This window comes from Artibeus jamaicensis, unplaced genomic scaffold (genome assembly GCF_021234435.1).
Source record: "Artibeus jamaicensis isolate MK-2021 breed Jamaican fruit bat unplaced genomic scaffold, CSHL_Jam_final contig_519, whole genome shotgun sequence".
Taxonomy (NCBI): Eukaryota; Metazoa; Chordata; class Mammalia; order Chiroptera; family Phyllostomidae; genus Artibeus; species Artibeus jamaicensis.
Genome location: NW_026521871.1, coordinates 26,898,756 through 26,924,062, shown reverse-complemented (window position 1 = coordinate 26,924,062; position 25,307 = coordinate 26,898,756). Strand labels below are relative to the sequence as shown.

Below are 25,307 nucleotides of genomic sequence, written 5' to 3'. Positions count from 1 at the left end.
TGAATTTGGCAAAATAGTGAGATAAAAAGTCAATATTCAGAAATAGATGGCATATTTGTATACCAACAATGAACTATCAGAAAGAGAAACTAGGGGGAAAATCCATCTACTATAGCAACAAGAAAAATAAAGTACCTAGGAATAATTTTAACCGAGGAGGTAAAAGGCCTGTATTCAGAAACTGTAGAACACTGAAGAAAGAAATTGAGGAGGATACAAGTAAATGGAAGCATATGTCATGTTCATGGATTGGAAGAATTAACATCATTAAAATGTCCATGCTACCCAAAGCAATCTATAGATTCAATGCAATTCCTATCTAAATACCAATGGCATATTACACAGATCTACAACAAATATTTTTTAAATTTATATGGAACAAAAAAGACCCCAAATAGCCTCAGCAGTCTTGAGAAAGAAGGACAAAGTCGGAGGGGTCACAATACCTGATATCAAACTATACTACTATAAGACCACTGTAATCAAAACAGTCTTGTACTGGTATAAGAATAGACATATAGGTCAATGGAAAAGAATAGAGAACCCAGAAATAAACCCATGTCTCTATGGTGAATTAATTATTAACAAATCAGGAATACTCATAAAATGGAGTAAATAAAAATAGCCTCTTCAATAAATGATGTTGGGAGAACTGAACTGGTACATGCACAAAAATGAAACTAGACTACCAGCTTACACCATACACCAGAATAAACTCAAAATGGATAAAAGATTAAATAGAAGTTGTGACACCATAAAAGTCCTAGAGGAAAACATAGGCAGCAAAACCTCAGATATCCAACACAGCAACATTTCTGCTGATACACCTCCTAAGGCAAGTAAAATAAAGGAAAAAATAACAAATGAGACTACATCAAATTAAAAAGCTTTTGCATGGCCAAAGAAACCACCATCAAAATAAAAAAAGAACTGACCATATGGGAGAACATATTTGCCAATGATATATTGGCCAAGGGTTTAAACTCTAAAATATGCAAAGAACTCATACAACACAACACCAGGAAAACAAACAATCCAATTTTAAAAAATGGGCAAAGAACCTGAATAGACACTTCTCCAAGGAGTACATACAGATGGTCCATAGACATATGAAAAGGTGCTCAAAATCACTAGCTTTCAGAGAGATGCAAATTAAAACACAATGAGATACCACCTCATACCTGCCAGAATGGCTGTCATCAATAAATCAAAAAACAACTAGTGCTGATGAGGATGTGGAGAAAAGGGGACCCCTAGTACACAGTTAGTGGTAATGCAGAGTGCTGCAGCCATTGTGGAAAACAGAATGGAATTTCCTCAAAAAATTAAAAATGGAACTGCCTTTTGACCTAGCAATTCCACTGCTGGGAATATGTCCTAAGAATCCAAGTCACCAATTCGGAAGAACTTAAGCACCCCTATGTTCATAGCAGCACTATTTACAACAGTCAAGTGCTGGAAACAGCCTAAGTTCTCATTAGTAAATGAATGGGTAAATAAATAGTGGTACATTTACATAGTGGAATACAATGCAGCAAAAAGAAAGAAGACGCTCCCACCTTTTGTGATTGCATGAGTAGAACTAGAGAATATTATACTAAGTAAAATAATCCAGGTGGAATAATCCAGATTATTTGAAAGACAAATACCATATGTTCCACCTATAAGAGGAATATCGTGAACAAAATAAACTAGCAAGCAAAACAGAACTAGAGGCATAGAAACATGGAACAGACTGACAGTGGTCAGAGGAGAGGGGGGAGGGGATAATGGTAGAAAGAAGGGGAAGGAACTAGTCAAAGAACATGTATGAATGACCCATGGATATAAACAAAAGTGTGGGTATTGATGGTGGGAGAGGGGGATGGATTTGGTGGAAGAGGGCAAAGGGGGAAATATTGGAACTGTAATATAATAACAATAATTTTTTTAATCACCATAATAAAATGGGCAAATGTTTTGAAAGTATCTTCAAAATAAATTCATTGAAGCCAAACACAGCCTTTCACAACACCACCTGGCACACTGACACAGATGGGTTCCTAGAACACTCACATATCGGGAAAAGCCTGTACTACAAAGGGCCTGCCCTCCTGAAGATAATTCTGGGTTGTTTTTTTTTTTTTTGGCCCCTGCCTTGTATAATATATTTAATCCTGATAAATGGTGTAGAGCCCTGATACAGATGTCATCTGACTTAAGTGTCACCTACTTTCACCCAACTTCAGCCCCGAGCTGAGATACTCCTTCCTGCCACTGTACTGGGGCTCACCAAACACTGCTGTGCTGACACTCTGTAATATTCTGCCTTAGCAGCCAGGTCATCTAGTTTCCACCCCTTCCCCATCTGCCTGAGTTGTCAGGTTTCACCCAGCCAGAGTCCTGGGTCCACTCACTTTGTGACCTCTTCATGATGGAATTTTAAGAGTGCTATATCCACTGACTAGGGGTCTGTCCCCCACCCAAACCTATCTCAAGGAATTGCTCACAATGAGGAATGAGTGAGAGCTAGGTGAGTAGACCATGGGAAGGGTCTCTGAAAAGAGCACATAGGAGCTAATCTGACTGGAATTCTCACCAACCAACTTTCCAGACTCCAGATCAATGAGAATGTCCTCCTACCTCTGTGCTGTTCTCCTTTCTGTCTGCTTCACATCCTGACCAGTTGTTGCTCAAAAGAAATACTTACAGGTTGTGTCCTGAGACACTGCTGTTCCTCTTTGGGCTTCCCATGTGAGGTCCCACCTTCAAAACCTCAGGACACCCTAGGCCCAAAGGGGCCTCCCAGGTGTCTAGTCTGATAGTAGAGAGTTTTGTTCCATCTGTATTTGGGGATACAAATCTAAGTAAGTTTGAGACCCTCACACCAAAGCTTTGTTTAGAAATGTTTCTGCAAGATTATTGCTCAAACACATACCCATGTTCTTTGAAACATCTGTTCTTTAAAGTTTTAGGACTAGATGGACATGCTCGGTTCCTAGGCAAAACAAGATTGTGGTCCCCACAAGCTACCAAAGCCACATGATGGCAAAGACTCTGTTCTTTACATGAGGGCTTCCCAAGTGTGGTTGCACCAAAGTGGGGATGCAAAGCCCCACATCTGCTCAGCATGTGAGCAGGCTCAAGGTCTTTATCAGTTCCAGCAGCAGTGATCAGATAAGTGACTGAATTGTGAGAGCTGAATTCACCAGGGATTGATTGATAAAGCAATATCCCCATTAGCTCCCAGCAGGAGGGTTGGCCCTGAGCAAACCCATGCTGGTCATCAGCACTCAGGACACCTAATGGCAAGTTCTCTGCTAGGTGAGCAAAGAACATGAGCCGGGGCAGCTGGATATCTTTCAGACCATTACTTTTCAGCTCTGGTGGCTTGATGAATTGCCTTTCTCCACTGAAAAGATATTTTAGTCTGAAGAACGAGTATAGGTCATCTGAAGTCAGGTCACACACCCTTTGGGCAGCATCAGAGGAAATCTTTCATCTTTCAAATTATTAGTCTCCAGTGTTCCTTTCTTAATATTCTTTATCACTTACCTTATCTTTCAAAAGCCACTGCCATTATGTAATCTCATGTTACAATTTCCTAGATTACCCCTTGTTCTACATTAGCTATATTTGTGATGGCTGCTTCCCAGAACATGAGCAAGGAAAGGTATCTCCCAATCACAATGACTTATGACTTACTGCTTCAAGTCATCATGTTTTCACTGTTGTAGCTTCAATATCTCAGCATGTCATTTCTTAACTTGTTCTCCAGAGGAGACAGCTAGAAGGTAATTGAAAAAGACCAAGAACCAGAACTGGAGTACCTGGTAAGACAATCTCCTTGGCAAAGGTTCTGTACCCACAGTTATAAAATTGAGATAGAAATGTTTTGTGTGCCTATGTTATCAAATGAAAGAGCTCTTTGTAAAACTTAGGTGCTAAATTAGTGTTGGCATTATGACCTGTCTGAGGAGACTTAATGGATTCCAACTCAAGCACACAGACTCTGGGTCTCTCGCTTGTACATTTTGCTGCTTCTCTTAAACCTAGCCAGCAGCAAAGCATGCCCTCCACCCAAACTTCACATTATACTCTGGCAACCAAAGGGGTCAAAAGTATGTGGGGCTGGGAGAAGAAGACAGCAGGTATAGAAATGAGAGCAACAAGATTCAGACTAGCAAGTCCTTCAGTAGTGATCTATTTGGAGAAGGGGGTCTCAGCCAGCACCCCAAGACGCAAACAGAAAGTAACAGAAAATCATTAAATGTTAGCATCTGTAAAATTTGGGTACCCATTACTTTATTAGCTGTAAAATCTTGGAAAATTTACTTGATTTCTCTCAGCCTCATAATAAAGTGGAAATAAAGAACTTACCTACAGGGCTCTCCTGAGAATTTGATAAGATATGTAAGGCCCTTTGGACATAACCTGGCCCATAGAAAATGCTCAACAGACACCGGCTTCCTTCCTTACAAAGCAGTACTTACAGGGCAGCCAAAAATAATTGCCTTCCCTGTTTTGGTCAGAACTAGAGTCACTATCTCAGGATGACAAAGCCAAGCACCCAAATTCCTACATGCTCCTTTAGAAGGCTCTAACATCTATTATTGGTAGAAACTAGGAATACTAAAATAACACGCAAATGTTGTGGGGGAATGGGTGTGTTCATTTTTCTGGAGAGAAGGTCCACAGCTTTTAAAAGTGTCCTGGGCCCATCAAAATGTCAAACATCTCTGCCAAAGAGAATCTACACTTTCAGAAACCAAAGATACATATCTCCAGCCAGGGTAGGGATAGATCTTTTTCTCCAGACTTGAATCTGTGCCACAGACCAATCCACCTAGTAAGTTCTGTTAAATATTTGGTCTTAATGGTTCGCACATTTTTTTTTTTTTTTTAGAAAAATATACCCATGAAGAGAGCTTGGGGTGGTTTTGGTTGGTTTGCTCTGGTTTGGTTGTAGCTGTTGTTTTCCAATTTCATGCAGTGATGGATAGACAATAACAGCATGTGGCTATTTATCCAACATGTGTGCACCCACATGCATGCACAAACTCCCTCTGAGAACACTGCACTCTCCATTAGAGCAATGTGCTTTGGATAAAGGGGGAAATGAGGTTTGAGGTTATATAACTTGTCTCTGAAAACTTCTAATACTAATTACCATTTATCTTGTGGATGCTTCCTATATGCCAGGTACTTTCTCTACAATATCTCTAATTCTTACAACAACTCTGTAAAGTGGGGAAGATTTTCTTATCATCAAGGCAGCTGAGACTTAGGGGATCAATAACTTACAAAGAGGATTTGAATTCCAACCACTCCTAACTTAGCTCAAGGGAAATTGTATTAAATACCAGTAAACACACACAAACAGTATAGGATAAGTTATTTAAACATAAAAGAAATGAACAAACAAAAAAACATGTGAAAGAGAAAAATAAAAGGTGGACATTGTATAGAATCTCAAGCCAAGAAGGAAAAAGGCTTTCTTCCAGTTATTACTGATGCATAATAAATCAAATCAAACTTGGTGGGATAAAATAGTAACCATTTTATTATGCTCATACTTTAGTGAGTTGGAAATTTGGAAAGGGTATAGCAGAGATGGCTTGTCTCTGCTCCAGCATATCTAGGGCCTTAGCTGGGAAGACTTGAAGACTGGGTGGGGTGACTCAGGGGCTGGAGTATGGAACCAACCTCAGGCATTTTCACTCATGTCTGTTCTTGCTGCCAGCTGCTACTCGAGATCTCAGTGAGAACTGTCAATCAGACCTCTTTACATACCTCTGCAAGTGGCCTGGGCTTCCTCACAGTGTGGCAGCCTCAAGGGGGTTGATAGTTTTATGTGGCAGCTCAGAGTCTCTAAAGCAGATGTCTCAGCGGACATGGCAGGAACTACAATCTCTCTTTTGGTTTAGTCTCCAAAATCATACGATGTCATTTCTGGTATACTCCATAGGTTAAAAGTGAGTCACAGTCATTTAAAATAAAACCCCTTCTTTCTTACCCATTTTCTAGGGTATAAGATAGATATAAGAACTAGAAAAGAAAAGTGATCTGGATGGGATTTGGACTGTTTCAAGTTTCCTGAGGCCTCGGGTGGTGGCTGAGGCGGTGGTAGTCAGGGAAACAGGCAGTAAGTATATAGTAGGAGGCTGAAAAATACATCATTTAAACTTTTTTAAAAAGCGTTTATTTGAAAAATCAGATTACAATAAATTCTTTGTAAGTAGGGCTCACTTATTCCAAATCAGGGCTATCTGACCATGGACAAGTTAAAATGTCTTCATGCGCTATCTATAAAGAGAGGCTTCCTCAGCAATTTAATCATGAAAACAAGATGCAGGATCAGAGAGTGTTTGTCTATAACCAACTTAGGAAAAACTGTTCTTGAGAACTTTAGCACTCTAATCACTTTAATTGTTTGCATGCCAATTAATTGGCATTGCTAATTATAAATGAGTTATCTGTTCATTAAAGCAGGCTTAGATGAATATCAACTTAAAAGCCCTTAACAGTTAATGTGGATTGCTGTGTTATCTGCAAATAAAAACTGCATTCCTTTTAAAAATGTCTATTATAAGCACAAAAGTCTACAGTTTATTTCTCACCACTTCTGATCCATTCCAGTAGGCTGATGTACTAAGACTTTAGTAAATAAAACTTGAACTACAAGTGGTACAAATGGTGAATGAGAAGAGTTAAAGACATTTCGGTGGAAAGAGACAAAAGCAAAACTATGGGAGAAATGTTTTGAGCTGTGTTTGTAATCTGAGGGTATAAGTCTGAAGAATGAAGAGAGAGAGAATAAAAAAATACTAGAGAAAACAAAGGAAGCCAATTGATGATGGTCCCAGCAGTGGGCTCTGGGGTCCCTGTCATGATTCACTTTTGAAAGGAGCAGCTTTGTTCTGATTCTTTATTGTTGTGTAACACATTACTCCAAAATTGAGTGGCCTGATGAAATCTTCCTGTTTTGCTCTCATTTGACATTATGGACGAGGAATACAGGAAGAGCTCAGCTGGCCTATTTCCCCTCGATCCATGTATTTTCAGCTAGGACAGCTGGGACAGGATGATCCACTTACAAAACAGTTTCTTCGTTCACATGTGTGGCATCTCTGTGATTGTTGGCTTCTCTCTCTACACAAAGTATTATCCTCCATGTTCTCACAATATGGCTTGAGCTTCTTGAATAGTGACTTCAGGATAGTTGGACTTCTTGTGTGGTGGCTCAGGGCTCCAAGAAACAAAGGCAGAAGCTGCCAGTCTTCTTAAATCTATACCTAGAACTGGCATGATGTCTCTTGGGCCCATAATCTATTGGGCAAGGCTGTCATTAACAGCCCAGACTCAAGGAGAAGAAAATGAACCTTATCTCTTGATGAAAGGAGTATCGAAAAATTTTCAGCCATGTTTAATCCACCACAAATCCACCACGAGGCTGGGTGAAACGATATGATATGTAAAGTTAGGAAGGAAAGCAGTGAAGGAGTTCTCACCTAGTAGCCTCTTTATCTTGTTTTTAATAACCATTCAAAGCTTCTTTTTATTTGAAAAATAGAGTAGTATAAAGGGTGACATTCTAAGCACTTGCATCAATCAATAATAGGACAAGCAGTGATGTAAACTAAGTCTTTGGAAGGAAGTTCTATATTTTCTCCATCTTAAAGATTTGCTTTGAAAATGATCTCAGCATAACCAATTCCCTTTTGTGTGAACCAATCAGTCTCTCTTTCTTTCTCTGGTGTTACTTCCTCCCTGTGTTCCCTAAATGTGGACACCCATACTCAGTCCTCTGCTCGCTCTTCTGGTCTCTATCCTTTTAGATAGATGGTCTAATTCCTTTCCACCTTCATCAGTCATTGCTCACCTGGGATCCAACTCACCTGCCAAACATTACCACCTAAATGCTATCTCCTAATGTGTGAAGCCAATTTATCACAAAGCCTGTTCACCCTGTGACGTTCAATCTTCTCACCCTCATTTTCCTTGTCACCCTGACTAAAAACCTTGGCATGTTGTGCTGAAGGTGGAGTTGTCCTCCCTCTACCCTCTCCAACTACATACCCTTAGCAAATTAGAGTCACCAGGTCACATAAGTTCCTAATTTGTAACATCTCCTGAAACTGTCTCATCCTCTCCTATTTCCACTGCCCCGCCTTATTGAGCCCTTATCATTACATGCCTGACACATGTTATTAAATCTGTTATAGACCTCCCTAATTCTACACCCCTTTTTCACACTCCTGCCAAATTAATTCCTCTTCCAGTTTAGCAATTACATATTGCATTCCTACCCTTTTAGTATTACATTTAAATTTTTAACAGTTACTTAACAAAGGTAATCAATATATCTATTCTCCTTCTAAATAATAAAAGGAGCTTAAATGCCTTAAACTTCCAGTCACTTTCATCTCCTTTTACATGTTATTTCTGTCTAGTAATCTAGTTCTATGATACATTTATATTCTCTTAGTCAATATTATTGTTTCTTTATTCAGTCAATAAATATTTAGATTTATCCACATATTTAACAGTTATATATGTATCATTACTCCTTGCATTTAATTTTACTCTTCATGAAGTGCATCCTTTTTATACTAGTGCTTCCGAAACTTGACATCACAATAGAATCATCCAGTAATATTTTTGAAATCTCAATTCTCAGTCTGTATCTCAGAACAAGAAAATATACACCTCTGGGGGTATATAACACAGGCATCGGTATTTTGTAAGTATCCTGTGGGATTTCAATGAGCAGCCAGAGCTGAGTGCCTCTGTTTTTAAAAAGTCCTTCAGCAAAGTTCTCTTAGCAGTAACTCTTCTCTGTTTTTTTCTGAAAGTGTTTATAAAGACATTTACTTTCATTATGGAATTATAATGAATATGAATATAAAATTCTTTATTGACACATATTTTCTTTTAGCAGGTAGGAGATGTTATTCCACTGTCTTCTGGTTTATAGTCCCTGTAGTGAAGTCTGATGTCAGTCTAATTTCCTTCCTTATTAGGTAATCTTTATTTGCATTATAGTTATTGTGTTCTCTGTCTTTGAAATTTTTAAATATTTTATTTATTTATTTTTAGAGAGGGTAAGGGAGAGAGAAAGAGATAGAGAGAAATGTCAATGTGTGGTTGCCTCTTGCATGCCCCCTACTGGGGACCTGGCCTGCAACCCAGGCATGTGCCCTGACTGAGAATCGAACCAGTGACCCTCTAGTTCACAGGCTGGCACTCAACCCACTAAGCCACACCAGCCGGGGCTGTCTTTCAAACTCTTAAGTTTCATTAATATATCTCTGAACAGGGAATTCATTTTAAAATAAAATTAAAATGTTTGGAACTTATTTGCTGAATCTGAACATTTACATGTTGAAACATTTGGGAAAATTCTCAAGGCATTACCTCTTCTAATATTATCTTTCCTTCATTTTTTCTAGTATGTCCTCAAAAAATCCTATTTTATGTATCTCAGTCCTTCTTATTCTATTATGTCCCTTAATCTTACTTTCACATTTTCCTTCTTTTTATCTCTCATCAAAGATCTTCCAATACACTTTTTTATGCTTCACCCCGACCTAATATGCTACTTATCCTAGTTTTTGAGTTTTTATTTTTCATTATTTTGTTTTAACCTCTACAAGTTTTATTCTACTCTTTACAAAACTGGCTGATAATTATATAGGCTTCATTTCTTTATTGTACTTTCTATTCCTTCTTTTGTGTCTTTAATCACTTTAAACAAGTTTATTTAGAGAATGTAACCAATAACTCTGAAGCCTTCGGGACTTCCTTTGTCCCCTCTGGCAGGTTATTAACTTGTGGCAGATTGGTTCTTTGTGTAGATTAGAATCTTGAATTATGACCTTGAGTTTGTCAGTGTTTTAGCTGCAGGAATCTTGTGAAATCTGAATTTAACAGATGTATTTCCAGAGTAATGCCCCATATGTTTTATTAGTCTGTTACCAATTTCATATTAACTTCTTTGCTTGGGTTTCCTGAAATACACAAGTAAAGATAAGATGGTCCTTATGGAATACTCATGAGACACATTTTCTCCCTAGGCAAAACCAGTCAGGTATCTTCATAGGGTTTTCTCTTTTGTTTTGCTTGTTGTCTGTTTGTTTGTTTGCCAGTAGGCAGATATTGTCAGCCACCATTTCACTGCCAGTGCAGACATTTCAAGGATTTGTATGGGGAAAGTGAGGGAAGGCCTCGGTTCAAATACCCTGCTGCAGAAATGCCCAAGGCCTCAATTCCTTGTGGTCTTTAAACTGAAGGCACCTGCTCACTAAGACTAGCAACACATCCTAGGACAGTGGGGTGAGTACCTACTGGCTACTATAATTTTCATCATCCTTTTCATTTTACAGTTTCTGAGTCTTTCTTTTCCTAACCTCTTGAAGACTCTGCTATGCATTTAAAAGAATGTTCATTCTATTTTATTCAATATTTTAGTTTTGTCATCAGAAGAAACTTTCACAGTATCAGATTGTTAATAAAGTTCACCGACTTGCCATGAATGGAAATCCCTGTGCATGTTCCCTCTAACTTCCTGGAAGAATGAATTGTAATTGGTACTGTTGCTCATATTGTTGGACAAGCAACATTATTTATTAAATGATATGTTAACCAAAAGAGTAAGGATGTTTTGTAATTTAAAAAATATTTTGTTTTTCAAAGAACCTAACAAGTAAAAAGGAAACCAAAAACATAGTTTTAGGCTTGACTACAAAATATTATTTTCAAACTAAGTTAAATACTGGCCAGGGTTTGTTTGAAAGAATAGTTGTGAGCTTTCTTCCTGCCCTTTACTCTTTAAGAATAAAATAAGGCATCTTAAAGGGCCAACAGGTTAAAGCAACCTAGAAAATGATCTTTGGGGAGAAAATCCTGGCAGATCTACAGAGGAACAGTGCAAACAGCCAACAGTTCCCCAGCATTCATAAAAATAAGAGACCAGAGATTGCGACGGACACTGAAGGACCAGACAGTAAGGAGACAGCTGCAGGTCAGTGGGGTCTTGGGGACATGAGCAAAGATAAGAGCAGCGGTGGAATTGGCCGGCACCCAGCGGCCTTCACCGGTGACCAGAGCCCAGTGTGTCTGCCACAGACTCTTCGGGAGCCCCGGAGCCCAGCAGCCCCGGCTGGCAACCAGCACTGGGGGTGTCTGCCACGGACTCTCCAGGAGCCCCAGCACCCGGCAGGTCTATGGTAGACTCTTTGGGAGCCTTGGGCCTGCTGCAGCGTCCTTAAGAGAGAGCCAGGTCATCAGCTCCCTCCCTCCCCATCTAAGCAAGGTTGGGCAACACGGGCAGAGACCTGTCTGCTTGAGTTTATAGAGAGGGTACTAAGGACAAAGGGCCATGTTCAACTGGGGACTCTGTGGTCGCCAGCCTGGGAGAATTGAGAGGCGCATTCTCAGGCTCTGACTCTGATAGTCACCTGTCTGGCTGGGAGTCAGGCTTTCTGAAGAAAATTTTTTGGAAAGTAAACTGGAGGATTCATCTACAACAGCTGCTTGGCCTGCTCCCCGCCCAGCCTGGCAGCTATCCAGAAGATGCACACCTACCCCAGCCCACAGAAAGGACCCCCAGAGGAAGTGCCCCCATGAAGGCCATCACCAATTGACACTCAGCCTGCTGCACCCAGAAAAACCGGTTTGGCCAGTTTTAAACCAACAAAAGATGTTTTTTTGATGGGGGTTTTTTTACTGATTTTTTTTAGTAATCTTGTATCTTTTTATTATTGTTTTATCTTTCGATACCTTTTTGCTCTCCTTTCTTCTTTCCTGTTTTATCCCTGCTTCCTTTCTTTCCATACTTATCACTTTTTCCTCCCTTATCCCGCCTTTTTTTTTGTTTATTTGTTTTCTTTTCTTTTACCCGCAAGTGACACAAACAACTTGGAACCATGAAAAGACCAGAGTTGGACCCAAAAATAGGGTATCCTAACAGTAGAGAGAGACAAATTTCACTTTGCTATAGTAGAGAAGCCACAAGTTGCCGCATATTTGTATTATTATTTTTCATTATTCTCACTTATTTTTATTTTAAGAGTATCTTTGTATTCCTCCTCTTTCTGTATAGGCTTCTTTGCCTTGGCTGGTTATATTGTATCATTTGACAGGTTTCCCCTGTTCTCTCCTCCATAGTGTATTGCTAATATACTATCCTTCACATAACTTGTTTTGTTTAGCACACAACCCACAGTTCAATACCCCCTATTCATGTTATCCAGATCACATAGAGTCTGTCATATGATAGTTGCTCTAATATTATTGTAAATAATAGCTGTTCTATACAACTGTAAATAAAAGAAAAAAAGGTTTTCAGTTCTTTTTTTTTCACCCCTGTGTCGTATGTCCTAGTCTAGCCTTTACAACACATCTCCTGGATCTTAGCCCACTTTACAATTTCCTGAATTCTATTACTGTAGTGATTAACTCTATTTCCTCACACACTATACCTATTTACTGTCCTTTACTCTCACCTAACCTCAAAATCTGACTGCCCACAACCTCACTGCTTTCTAGATCCAACTGACAAGGCTTCCTTCCCCAACAAGAGAGTTATCTTTTGTCCATCCTTTCTTAAAAGTGGCAAGTTGGGTTGAAGATTATGGTTAACACTATATATAGCCTAAAGATCTTCTATCTCTTCTATTCTGGCTGTGACTGTAAATATCATAAAATACTCTCCTGCTGTCATAAACCATTTTGCCTCCCCCTCCAACTAATCATACACACACAAAAAAGAGTAGGTGGAAGCGGAGAACATCAGAATACCTGAAGGAGATTGTGCCACTGAATTTCACAGGTATTCTACCACAGAAGTTCACACCATAAACCCAGGGAGTCAGAACAGATCAATTTAAGAAGCTGAGGCTAACAAGAAGAGTCTCACAAACAATAGGAAGACAAAGAAACAATCCCCAAATGAAAGAAAAGAAGGAAGCCTCAGAAATACTGTTAGATGAAATAGAGGCAAGTCAACGATCAGATATTGAATTCAAAGCACTGGTTATCACGAAGTTCAAAGAGCTCACAATGAGCTACCAGAAACTACAGGGGAGCTACAATGAACTCACCGCAAACTATATCAACGTCAAAAAGAAAACAGACACTATCAGCAAAGGCCAAGAGGAAATGAAGAATATAATTTCTGAACTGAAGAATACAGTAGAAGGAATCAAAAGCAAGACCAATGAAGCAGAAGATCGGATCAGTGAGTTGGAGAACAAAGTAGAAAAAAAACTCCCAGAAAGAGCAAGTAAAGGAAAAGAGACGCAGAAAGAATAAAGAGGGATTAAGAGAAATACAAGGCAATGTGAAACATAATAATATCTGAATAATAAGAATACAAGAAGGAGAAGAAGAAGAACAAGGGATAGAAAACCTATTTGAAAAAGTAATGATGGAAAACTTTCCTAATTTAATGAGAGAAAAAGTCGCACAAATCCAGGAATCACAGAGAGTCCCAATCAAGAGGAACCCAAAGAGGGCCACTTCAAGACACATCATAATAAAACTGGCAAAATTCCAAAGAAAGAGAGAATCTTAAAGGCAGCAAGGGAGAAAAAGAAAGTAACATACAAGGGAGCCCCAATAAGGTTAGCTACTGACTTCTCAATGGAAACACTCCAAGCAAGAAGAGAATGCCAAGAAATATTCCAAGTAATGAGAACCAGAGGCCTGCAACCAAGGATACTTTGCCCAGCAAGGCACTCAATCAAGATAGAAGGCCAAATAAAGAGCTTCCAAGACAAAAAAAGTCTAAAAGAATATGCTTCCACCAAACCAGCTCTGCAAGAGAAGCTAAAAGGGCTGCTTTAAGGAAAGGAGGCAAAAGAGAGAGACAGAGAGGAACACAGGTACAAAAATGGCAATAAATAAGTACCTATTAATAATAACCTTAAATGTAAATGGATTAAATGCTCCAATCAAAAGACACAGAATAGCTGAATGGATAAGAAAGCATTACCCACACATATACTGCCTACAAGAAATCCACCTTAGTACAAAAGACCAACACAGACTAAAAGTGAAGGACTGGAAACAAATTTTCCAAGCAAACAGACAAGAAAAAAAAAGCTGGGATAGCAATACTTATATCAGACAAAACAGACTTCAAAAAAAGGGCCATAAAGAGAGACCCAGAAGGTCACTTCATAATACTCAAGGGAAGAATCCACCAAGAAGACATTAACATTATAAATATATATGTACCCAACATAGGAGCACCCAAATATATAAAGAAAATCTTAGAGGACTTCAAGAAAGATATTGACAGCAACACAATTATAGTAGGGCATTTTAACATCCCACTGTCAAGAATGGACAGATCTTCCAAACAAAATAACAAAGATATTGTGGCAGTGAATGACACCCTAGATGAAATAAACTTAACTGATATATGTAGAGGCCTTCATCCCAAAGAAGCTACATACACATTCTTTTCAAATGCACATAGAATATTTTCAAAGATAGACCACATGATAGGACACAAAGCAAGCCTCAACAAATTCAAGAAAATTGAAATCATACCAAACATTTTCTCTAACCACAAGGGACTGAAACTTGAAACCAACCCCAAAGGAAAAAACCCCAAACACTCAAAATCATGGAGATTGAATGGCATGCTATTAAACAACAAATGGGTCAAGAATGAAATTTGGGAAGAAATCAAAAAGTTTTCTGGAAACAAATGAAAATGAACTCACGACAACCCAAAACTTATGGGACACAGTGAAGGAAGTCCTAAGAGGGTAGTTCATAGCAATACAGGCCTATGCAAAAAAGATAGAAACATTTCAAACAAACAACCTAACCCTACACCTACAAGAACTGGAGGAACAACAACAAAGACAGCCCAGAGCAAGGAGAAGGAAGGAAATAACCAAGATCAGAGCAGAATTAAATGACATAGAAACTAAAAGTACAATTGTAAGGATCAATGAATCCGGGAGCTGTTTTTTTAAAAAGATAAACAAAATCAACAAGCCATTAAGTAGGCTCATCAAGAAAAGAAGAGAGAGGATCCAAATAAACACAATCAGAAATGAAAGAGGAGAGATTACAACTAACACCACAGAAATAGAAGAAATTGTAAGAAATTGCTATGAAGAACTGTATGCCTAGAAACTTGAAAACCTAGGTGAAATGGACAAATTTCTACAAAAATATAATCTTCCAAAACTCAATGAAGAAGAATCAGAAAGCTTGAACAGACAAATAACAGCAGATGAAATTGAAGCACTCACCAAAAAATCTCCAAACACACAAAAGCTCTGGACCAGGTGTTTTCACAAGAAAATTCTACAAAGCATTTAAGAAAGAGCTAACCCCTATTCTTCACAGACTATTCCAAAAAATCCAAAATGATGGAAGACTCCCAAACTCTTTTTATGAAGCCAGCATCATCCTAATTCCAAAACCAGATAAAGACACAACAAAGAAAGAAAACTTCAGGCCAATATTGCTGATGAACATAGATGCTAAAATCCTCAACAAAATATTGGCAAAATGCATCCAACAATACATTAAAAAGATCATACACCATGACCAAATGGGATTCATCCCAGGGATGCAAGGATGGTTCAACATTCACAAATCAGTAAATGTAATACATCACATAAACAGAAGTAAAGACAAAAATCACATGATCATATCAACAGATGTGGAAAAAGCTTTTGATAAGGTACAACACCCATTTATGAAAAAACACTCAGCAAAGTGGAAATAGAGGGAGCATTCCTCAATATAATAAAGGCCATATATGAGAGACCTACAGCCAACATCATACTCAATGGGCAAAAACTAAAATCTTTTCCACTAAGATCAGGAACAAGACAAGGCTGTCCACTTTCACCACTTATATTCAATATAGTATTGGAAGTTTTAGCCACAGCAATGGCACAAGAAAAGGAAATAAAAGGCATCCAAATCAGAAAGGAGGAAATAAAACTGTCATTGTTTGCAGATGACATGATATTGTACATGGAAAATCCTATAGACTGTACCCAAAAACTGCTTGACATAATAAACGAATTTGGCAAAACAACAGGATACAAAGTCAATATCCAGAAATCAAAGGCATTTTTGTACACTAACAATGAAACAGCAAAAGCAGAAATCAAGAAAAAAAATCCCATTCGATATAGCAAAAAGAAAAATAAAATATCTGGGAATAAAACTAACCAAGGAGGTAAAAGACCTATATGCAGACAACTATACAACACTGAAGAAAGAAATCAAAGAAGACACAAACAAATGGAAACATATACCATGTTCATGGATGGGAAGAATTAACATCATCAAAATGTCCATACTACCCAAAGCAATTTACAGATTCAATGCAATACCTATTAAAGTACTAATGGCATATTTCACAGATATAGAACAAACACTTCAAAAATTTATATGGAACCATAAACAACCCCAAATAGCAGCTGCAATTTTGAGAAAGAAGAGCAAAGCAGGAGGAATCACAATATCTGATACCAAACCGTATTACAAGGCCACTGTAATCAAAACAGCCTGGTACTGGCATAAAAACAGGCACATAGACCAATGGAACAGAACAAAGAGCCCAGAAATAAACCCAAATCTCTATGGGCAACTAATATTTGACAAAGGGGGCAGTAACATAAAATGGAGTAAAAATAGTCTGTTTAACAAATGGTGTTGGGAGAACTGGGCAGCTACATGCAAAAAAATGAAACTTGAGCACCAACTTACACCATACACAAAAATAAATTCAAGGTGGATAAAAGACTTAAATATAAGTTATGACACAATTAAAATCCTAGAGGAGAACATTGGCAGGAAAATCTCAGATATTTCATGCAACATTTTTACCGATATGTCCCCTAGAGCAAGGAATATAAAGGAAAGAATAAACAAATGGGATCTCATCAAAATAAAAAGCTTCTGCACGGCTGAAGAAAATAGTATTAAAATAAAAAGACAACCAACTGTATGGGAAAATATATTTGCCAATAATACCTCAGACAAGGGTTTAATCTCCAAAATATACAAAGAACTCACACAACTTCACTCTAAGAAGACAACTAACCCAATTAAAAAATGGGCAAAGGACTTGAATAGACACTTCTCCAAGGAGGACATACAGAGGATCCAGAGACACATGAAAAGGTGTTCAATATCGCTAGCTATCAGAGAGATGCAAATTAAAACCACAATGAGATACCACTGCACACCAGTCAGAATGGCCATCATAAACAAAGCAACAAACAACAAATGTTGGAGAGGTTGTGGGGAAAAGGGGACCCTAGTTTACTGTTGGTGGAATTGCAGACTGGTACAACCATTATGGAAAACAGTATGGAATTTTCTCAGAAAAATAAAAATGAATATGCCTTTTGACCTAGCAATTTCACTCTTAGGAGTATATCCTAAGACCCCTGAAACACCAGTCCAAAAGAACCTACGCTCACCAATGTTCATAGCAGCACAATTTACAATAGCCAAGAATTAGAAGCAACCTAGGTGCCCATCAGTAAATGAATGGACCCAAAAATTATGGTACATTTACACAATGGAATTCTATGCAGCAGAAAGAAAGAAGGAGCTACTATCCCTTGCAACAGCATGGATGGAACTGGAAAGCATTATGCTGAGTGAAATAAGCCAGGCGGCGAAAGACAAATACCATATAATCTCACCTTTAACAGGAACCTAAACAACAAAACAAACAAGCAAGCAAAATATAACCAAAAACACTGAAATAGAGAACAGGCTGACAGGGACCAGATGGGAGAGGGGAGGGCATTTCAGGGGAAAGGGGAAGGATTCGCAGGAACACATATAAAGGACACATGGACAAAAACTAAGGTGTGTGGGCAGGTGGAATGGGAGGGAGGTGGGGAGCACTGGGGAGGGTGGACTGGGATGGGAGTCCACCCTCCCATCTGTCAAGTTCTGTCAAGACAGAAAACTGTACTTGAACAATAATTTTTAAAAAAGAAAATGAACTTTGGCACATATTCTTTTCTAGTAATAAACCTCATTTAAAAAAACAAGGTATGTATTTCTGTCTATTTTGTCAATAGCCCATGATTAATAGCTCAAAGCAAATTTAACTTTATATTCCTGACGGTGAGATACAAACCTGGATAGACTTAATTTGCTTTCCATTTCAGAATTTATTTAGTGAAACATCAGAGGTCTCTTCCATAAACACCGGGACATTCTGGTGATTGGGAATAAGTAAGAAGAGTATGGATGGTACAACAATAGCCTTCACCACCATAATGATAAGTTTTCATACCACAATGGTAAGTTTTCAGAGGTATGAATGAAATTTAACAAGTGAAAGTAGTGCTGTTGGCTAAAATGAAGTTTTTACAATAAAAATCCATGAATTTCAGTTATTCAAATTATTTCTAATACAAATCACCTTGGCCTATTGAAAGAAAATGTTTTCCAGTTAATGTTTTTTAAAATTATGAATAGCCCCCACATTTCCCTGTCATCCTTCTATACCTCACTATGATTGTATTCTCCCTTTCTGTACTATCATATCTTCAACTCCAGTTCTATAGGGTTTCCCCCTTTCTTCCTTCTGATCTGTAAGAAAAAAAAAGCCTCAGCAATAAATTAACAGCAAAGATACATTGCTACAGGGCTGTGAAATTTTCACCCTACAGAACCCACACGAAATTATGGCACAATTAATTATCTATTGCTGTCTGCCACCCTCCATCCAAACCCTCATTCTCTGAGAGAGGGAGCCAAGTTTTCATGCCTTTAGCACTTCACCGTGGTTGGCTCAGGGCTTGCTCCAATTTGTAAATACTTGATGACAATGACTGTCTTCGCCATAACCATCATTATTATAAAAACTCCTGACAACTATTGAACACATCCTTTTCAGATTCAGTTTTGAGACTAAAAAATAATCCTGATTATTATTATCATTATTATCCTTTTTATACATGAAAAAGCAGAGTTTCCAAGAGAATAAGTAATTTGATCAAGGTCACAGAGCATAAATAATGGTCTATATAGTATATTCATAAAATATTTTGGGTAGAAAATTTTGTAAAGCATTCTCTTGAGGTAGACAAGCTGGAAAAATGTGTCCTTCCCTGGATGGGTACAGCCCCATAGATACACAGCTTGGTCAGAGGGCACTGGTAGGATTTCTACTTTCGCCCTCAGTGGGAAGACTTTGTTCAATATACAACCTGTGCAATAATATGTTCAAACCCACAAGTCTCTGATACTGAACCCCGTGGTATGGTCTTTCCAACTACTGTGATGATCACTCATGATCCCTTGGTGTTTGTCCCTCAAATGATTAGGATTTTGCTTGTTTCTTCTCAGTTATTCACAAACAATTTGAATTTTTCTTTGCAGAGTTTGAATTGCCTCATCTTTGGATTATGATCCTCTACTCTACTCATTCATCAATGTCCACTACTGAAGAGGACTCCAGTGCTCTCTTTTATGACCACTGGGGCATTCTGGTGACTGGAAATAGGTAAGAAGAGTATGGATGGTACAACAGCCCTCACCACCATAGTGGTAAGTTTTCACACCATTATTGCAACTAAGCAAACCACACCTCCTACTCCTCTAGTACAAACATTGGCAACATGGCTGCACAACTTCAGCCCTAAACATGCACTTGCTAATGGAAACCCTGACAAATCGCAAAGCATAAGCAGCAATAGCAGGCACCAGAGTAATAATTTATTTTTAATGCCATGCTGTCTTTAACAGAGCAATTTCCTCCAGAGTGTTTGCTTTGAGATTGCAAGATAATTACAACTCAGAAACAGGGCTAATTACAGTTAACAGCCTGAAAACCAAAGGAACCCTTCTATCCACCAACCCCCCCTACCTTTTTTTCCACCAGAATACTATACAATTTCCAGTTAAAACATGGAGCATCATTTAGAAAGCCAATTTGACTACAACTTAGAGGTTCATTCTCCCCTCTTTGCAGAACATGCATAACTCATACTGATGTGTATCAGAAGGGCCTGAGTAACACAGCCTCAGTGATTACAATAAATAATGTCACTATAGAAAGGAAACACTGACAGCAATTTTCCAATAAAGAAGAAAGTCTGACTGTTTCTGGTGGAAAACCAGGTTGTGAGTGTGGATTATTACTGCAAAAATGAGATTACCTGTGGTCTCTTTAGGGTCTCTTGAAGTAAATAATCAACCAATTTCGGACATTTGTAGAATTAAGAAACTTGAAAAATATGAGAAATCATCTATACAATTTTTATTATTTCTAAACTTCAAAAAATGCAAAGCAATATGTACTGGTCATAAAAAATCTTCAAGAATAATGATTCCATGACCTGGTCATTCACTGAGAAAACATTCTTTTATCATCTCATAAGCACCATACACCGGAATGGGACTATGCAAGCAGATTTCCTGATTGTTTTATAATCTTTATATTAGAAAGTTCTCCCAATCCTAAATTTATCTTGATGAATTTAGGACTTTTTCTCCCACTGTATTTTAGCAGAGATAAAGACTCTTCTAAATAGACAGAGCAGTCCCTACCCTCTCCTTTGGATGGCTTCTATTCCAAGTACTTCCCATACTTTTAATCATCTGCATATTATTTCCTGGTTTGTCTCCAGCATCTAATAGCTGTTAAAATGTGGAAGCCAAACATCACAAATAGTGCTAGCTCAGTCTGGCATTTCATCGGAGCTATTCTTTTTTCCATTTGTGGGGAAAATGGGATTGGTTTGGAGAAAAGAAGAGAAAATCCAATATTCTGAATTTCACATGAAATTCATTCTTGGTTCTGCAGTCCCTCCAGAACTTACCTACCTGACATCCTAGTCTTCAACATAGCATAAGTAAAGCCAAGTTTCTCTGTCAGGCTTCTGCAGAATAGCAGTGGCTTTCCTCTCCAGCCACATCTTATTCAGAAAAGCAACATATTGGCCCTTTTATCAGCATCGTTGCTGGAGGCTCCTAGTGACTAATAATATGAAATTTGCATGCAAATGGTATTTCTCATAGTAACAACTCCCTAGCAACACTTCCTGACTTCATTCATTCTTTTAACAAATACTGTTGAGTGCTCACCACAGGGGAGGGGACTCCACCATCTTCGTTCCTGTTCCACTGCTCCTCTTATTAGCTCTCACCTTCAAGAAGAAGGATTATGATTCTTCTTTTTATTATAGAATTGTACACTTTTATTAATCAACGTCACCTCAATACATTCAATTAAAAAGAAAAACAATCTGAGTTCTCTGTGACTGGGCTGGCCCAGGTACCCTCCCACCCCATTCTTTATTTGTAAGAGGAAGACACCAAAACACGCACAATCTCTACCTCCTTTAACACTTGTTGCTGTACTGGTTTGGTGTTAACAAACTACTTTAGTTTTTTCTTGTCTGGGAAACTCCTTATTTCTCCTTCAATTTTGAATGATAGCCTTGCTGGATAAAGTAGCATTGGATGTAGGTCCTTGCTTTTCATTACCTTGAATATTTCACACCACTCCCTTCTGGCCTGAAATGTTTCTGTTGAGAAATCAGATGACAATCTAATAATCACAGGTGCCCAACCCACAGCCCAAGATGACTATGAATGCGGCCCAACACAAAATTGTAAATTTACTTAAAACTTTTTTTTTTGCTCATCAGTTTTCATTAGTGTTTGTGTATTTAATGTGTAGCCCAAAACAATTCTTCTTCCAGTATGGCCCAGAGACACTAAAAGTTTGGACACCCTGGTCTAATTGATGCTCCCTTGTAGGTAACTACTTGTGTTTCTCCTGTGGCTTTTAGGATTCTCTCTTTATCTTTAAGCCTTGATATTTTAATTATGCTGTGTCTTGGTGTGGGCCTCTTTGGGTCCAATTTGTTTGGTACTCTCTGGGCTTTCTGGTTTGTGTATCTTTTTCCTTTACCAGATTAGGGAAGTTTTTGGTCATTATTTCCTCCAATAGATTCTCGATCACTTGCACACTCTCTTCTCCTTCTGATATCCCCATGATGTGGATATTATTATACTTCATGTTGTCCAAAATGTTTCTTAAGCTCTCCTCATTTTTTTAAAGTTGTTTTCTTTTTGCTGCACTGCCTGGGTATTTTTTTCTACTTTGTCTTCCAAATCACTGATTCAGTCCTCTGCTTCATTTAACCTACTGCTTATTCTTTCCCATGCATTATTTGTTTTATATACTGCATTCTTTATTTCTAACTGGTCTTTTTTATGATTTCTGTGTCTTTTTTCACGCTGTTGAGTATGCTTATAATCATTACTCTAAACTCTCTATCTGATAAATTGTTTGCCTCCATTTAATCTAGTTCTTCTTCTGGAGAGTCCTCTTGTTCTTTCGTTTTGGGGTCTGTTTCTTTGTCTTCCCATTTTGGCTGCTTCTTTGTCTTTTCTCCCTTAGTTAAACTAATCAGCCATTAAATTGTTTGGTTGTTAATCTAATCAAGCTGTGATCAGCAGCCAAGCATAAGCTCCACTGGGTGGGGTAGAATAATTTCTGTGGGAAGGGCTATTGCTTCTCCTTAGGCTGATGCCACTTGGATGGGCATGTTCTGCCTGAGAACAATGGTTTCAGGAGTTTGAGGGATGACTCAGCACAGGGATCCTGGTGGTTGTCCCTTCATTTCTCTCCCCAGAGCCACCAACCCCAGACTCTCCTCACACATCTATAGTCCACTCTGCCCTCCCTCTGCTGGAACCCAGGGTAAGTGGCTGCAAATAAAATTTTGTGTGTTAGCCCTTTAAGAGGCTCTCTGCATATCCAGCCATTTCTCCCTTGCAGAAAGAAACTCTGCTGCTTTTCACAGCTGGATGTTAACTGGGTTCCTTTCTGGCTCTGGTGCTGGGGAACCCAGCTTGACATTTAGACCCTACACTTCTCAGGGGGAAACTCCAGCTGCTGAAATATTCCTCTGGAATTTCACCTGCCTGAGAGAGCCCAGCCATCCCCCTTGCACCTCCTCCCCTCTCTCTACCAGTCTTCTTGTGGTGAAGTGGTTTCTTCTTCCTATCCTTGGTTATAGGGCTTCTCCAGGAATTACAATTCTTGATTGATCAGGACATTCAGTGGGGCCACTTTACCAGTGGACAGGGTTACTTTTCTTCAAAAGTCAGCACTCAGGTGTAGTGCTCACCATTCTGCCTCAGACCAAGTAGGTTCTGGTACTTGAGGTGGATCAGCCATGCTTATTAGTCTTCCTCTTTTACTCCCAGGGCTGGTTGGAAAATGTTCAACCAGAACATTTTCCACCAAAGTGACTCTTGGTACAAGTCACTCTTTGTCTTTGTCATGCCTGAGTATTATGATTCTAAGATTCAGGTTAAAGGGTGATGGAGGGGTGAGAGGCCCTACTTTTTCCTTAGGCCTCAGCCACATCTCCTAAGTTTTATCACAGAATCTTAACCTAAGGTTTACTGGTTGCTTGCCTGAGAAGAACTTTTCATCAGTTTCCCCAGGATAATCTTGGAAAATTACTAAGAAAAATTACCTTAGATAACCTTGGAAAACCTCAGGAATCTTACCAGGGTGTGATTCGAGTATCCAGGCTATGAAATCATCACATTAGCCAAACTCTCACCTCCAGTCTCTAAAATTTACTATGTATCATACCTGGTGCTCAGCACCAAGGAGGCCGATGTATGAAGCACTGCTCCAGGAGCTTCCTATCTAGTGGAGTATTTTCTGCCTTGGAAATGAAGTTTCCATTGTCAATAGCTGAAAGAAATTTAATCCTTTATAAGAGAACACTTACATGAAATCTAAGTAAGGTTTAAAAGGAATTTGATTGTGGAAATTTGGGAGTTTGGAACAGTGAAGTCAGAGCACTGTTAGGATCCTCTTTTTTAACTGTGCCTTTAAAACTTTATTTAGTAAAAGGGGGAAAATAAAATGGACAACTAAAGAGTATAATACTATGACAAGTCCAAAAATGTCCCAGGCATAGTTGTGGAGAAATGTAAGCTACCAGCTGGTGATTGGTGGCTATTTTTAATGGGAGAAGAAAAGAGCTCAGAACCAAGAATAGAGCTACGAGAATGTCCAGACCCAGGAGGGTGTTGGACCCCCACCACACACACAGCATGGTTCTCACTCCCCAACACACTTCAGCCTCAGAATAGAAGAGTTAGAGCAAAAGTGTGTGAATGAACTTATTAGAGTTCCTTATGGCCTACAGAGAAAAGTTCCTACTGGAAAGAAAGCTGTGGGGACAAATAATATGATGAATGCTTAAGTCTGCTTCCTTCAGAAGAGTTTTCATTTCTAGTCTCTCATTCTACTGAACAACTCTTCAGGGGCAAGTAAAGGACAGGTGTTACTACATCACAAGAAATCTGTTTCTAAATTGTTCTCATAAATTTGGGACAACAGTCAACCACAATTAGCCTGCACTTCCATGAACTGGGAAAATCCCATTATTGAGGTTTCTGCTGGTCATTGAAGTGGGTAGGACACAGTGGGTACAACTGCAACACTACAAGATTCAGGATGAGAGAAAAAGAATCTAATAAAACTCTAGGAGTAGAAACTAAGTTAGAGTAAATTTTAGTTGATAATAATAGTGAGGAGGAAAATGATTTGCATAAAATGTAAAATACTTTGAAAATATATTAGAAATTTGGGATTCTGTTAATTCTCTGAATGCTTTAGCTATTTTTAAACAATTTAAAACACCAAGATTGTGTTTTAAATATGTCTTCTTTGGGTCACATAACTTTGATCATATAATTCAATTTCAAATCATCCAATAGCAGCTCACTTTAATTGCAGGGGGGGAAACAAGAGGAAAGCAGGAAAAGACTGTATCCCCAAAGTTATAAAGATGGGAAATCATATCAATATTACAAATGACCCAGGAAAATATTTAGGCAGAATGACCCAGGAAAATATTTAGGCAAGGGCATAACTTACCCTAACAACTTATTTTTCCAAAATTTCTTTGAGTTCACTTATAATCCCCCAAAGAAATGCCCCAGCAAGTCTATTCTCTTACAGATTTCAGCAGTATAATAAAGGTCTGCCTACACCAGGTTTCTCTCTTATCACTGTCATTGATGATTTTCTATTCATTCAAGAAAATTATTTGTCTCTAATTGAACCTCAGATGCACAGAATTGGATTCATCACAACCCTCAACTGACAATCCTCTCATCATTGTTCCATATCTGACCTACTATTAGTTATTTTAATAATATATTAAGAGTTTATGAATATATCATCCAAAACATAAAACTAAAACCAAAATATAAAACTAGATCTACATCTAGCCATATTCTTCCCCTTCCCTTCATTCTATCCTCCTACA

The 25,307-nt window shown here is 38.5% G+C and overlaps 1 long non-coding RNA gene across 7 annotated transcripts in view; it reads right to left on the bottom strand.

The window, feature by feature from the left end:
- The window catches only part of LOC119048266 (uncharacterized), a 389,482-nt gene that overhangs the window by 273,356 nt on the left and 90,819 nt on the right, over positions 1 to 25,307 (bottom strand). The window contains exon 4 of one of the 7 annotated variants that reach the window (XR_008392354.1): positions 4,373 to 7,432. The exons of 4 other annotated variants lie outside the window; for them this stretch is intronic. This is a non-coding gene — a long non-coding RNA (uncharacterized LOC119048266). Of the gene's footprint in view, positions 1 to 4,372; positions 7,433 to 18,239; positions 18,583 to 21,315; positions 23,720 to 25,307 lie in introns of those variants that run through there. 2 more of the 7 variants (XR_008392355.1, XR_008392356.1) reach the window with 2 other exon arrangements.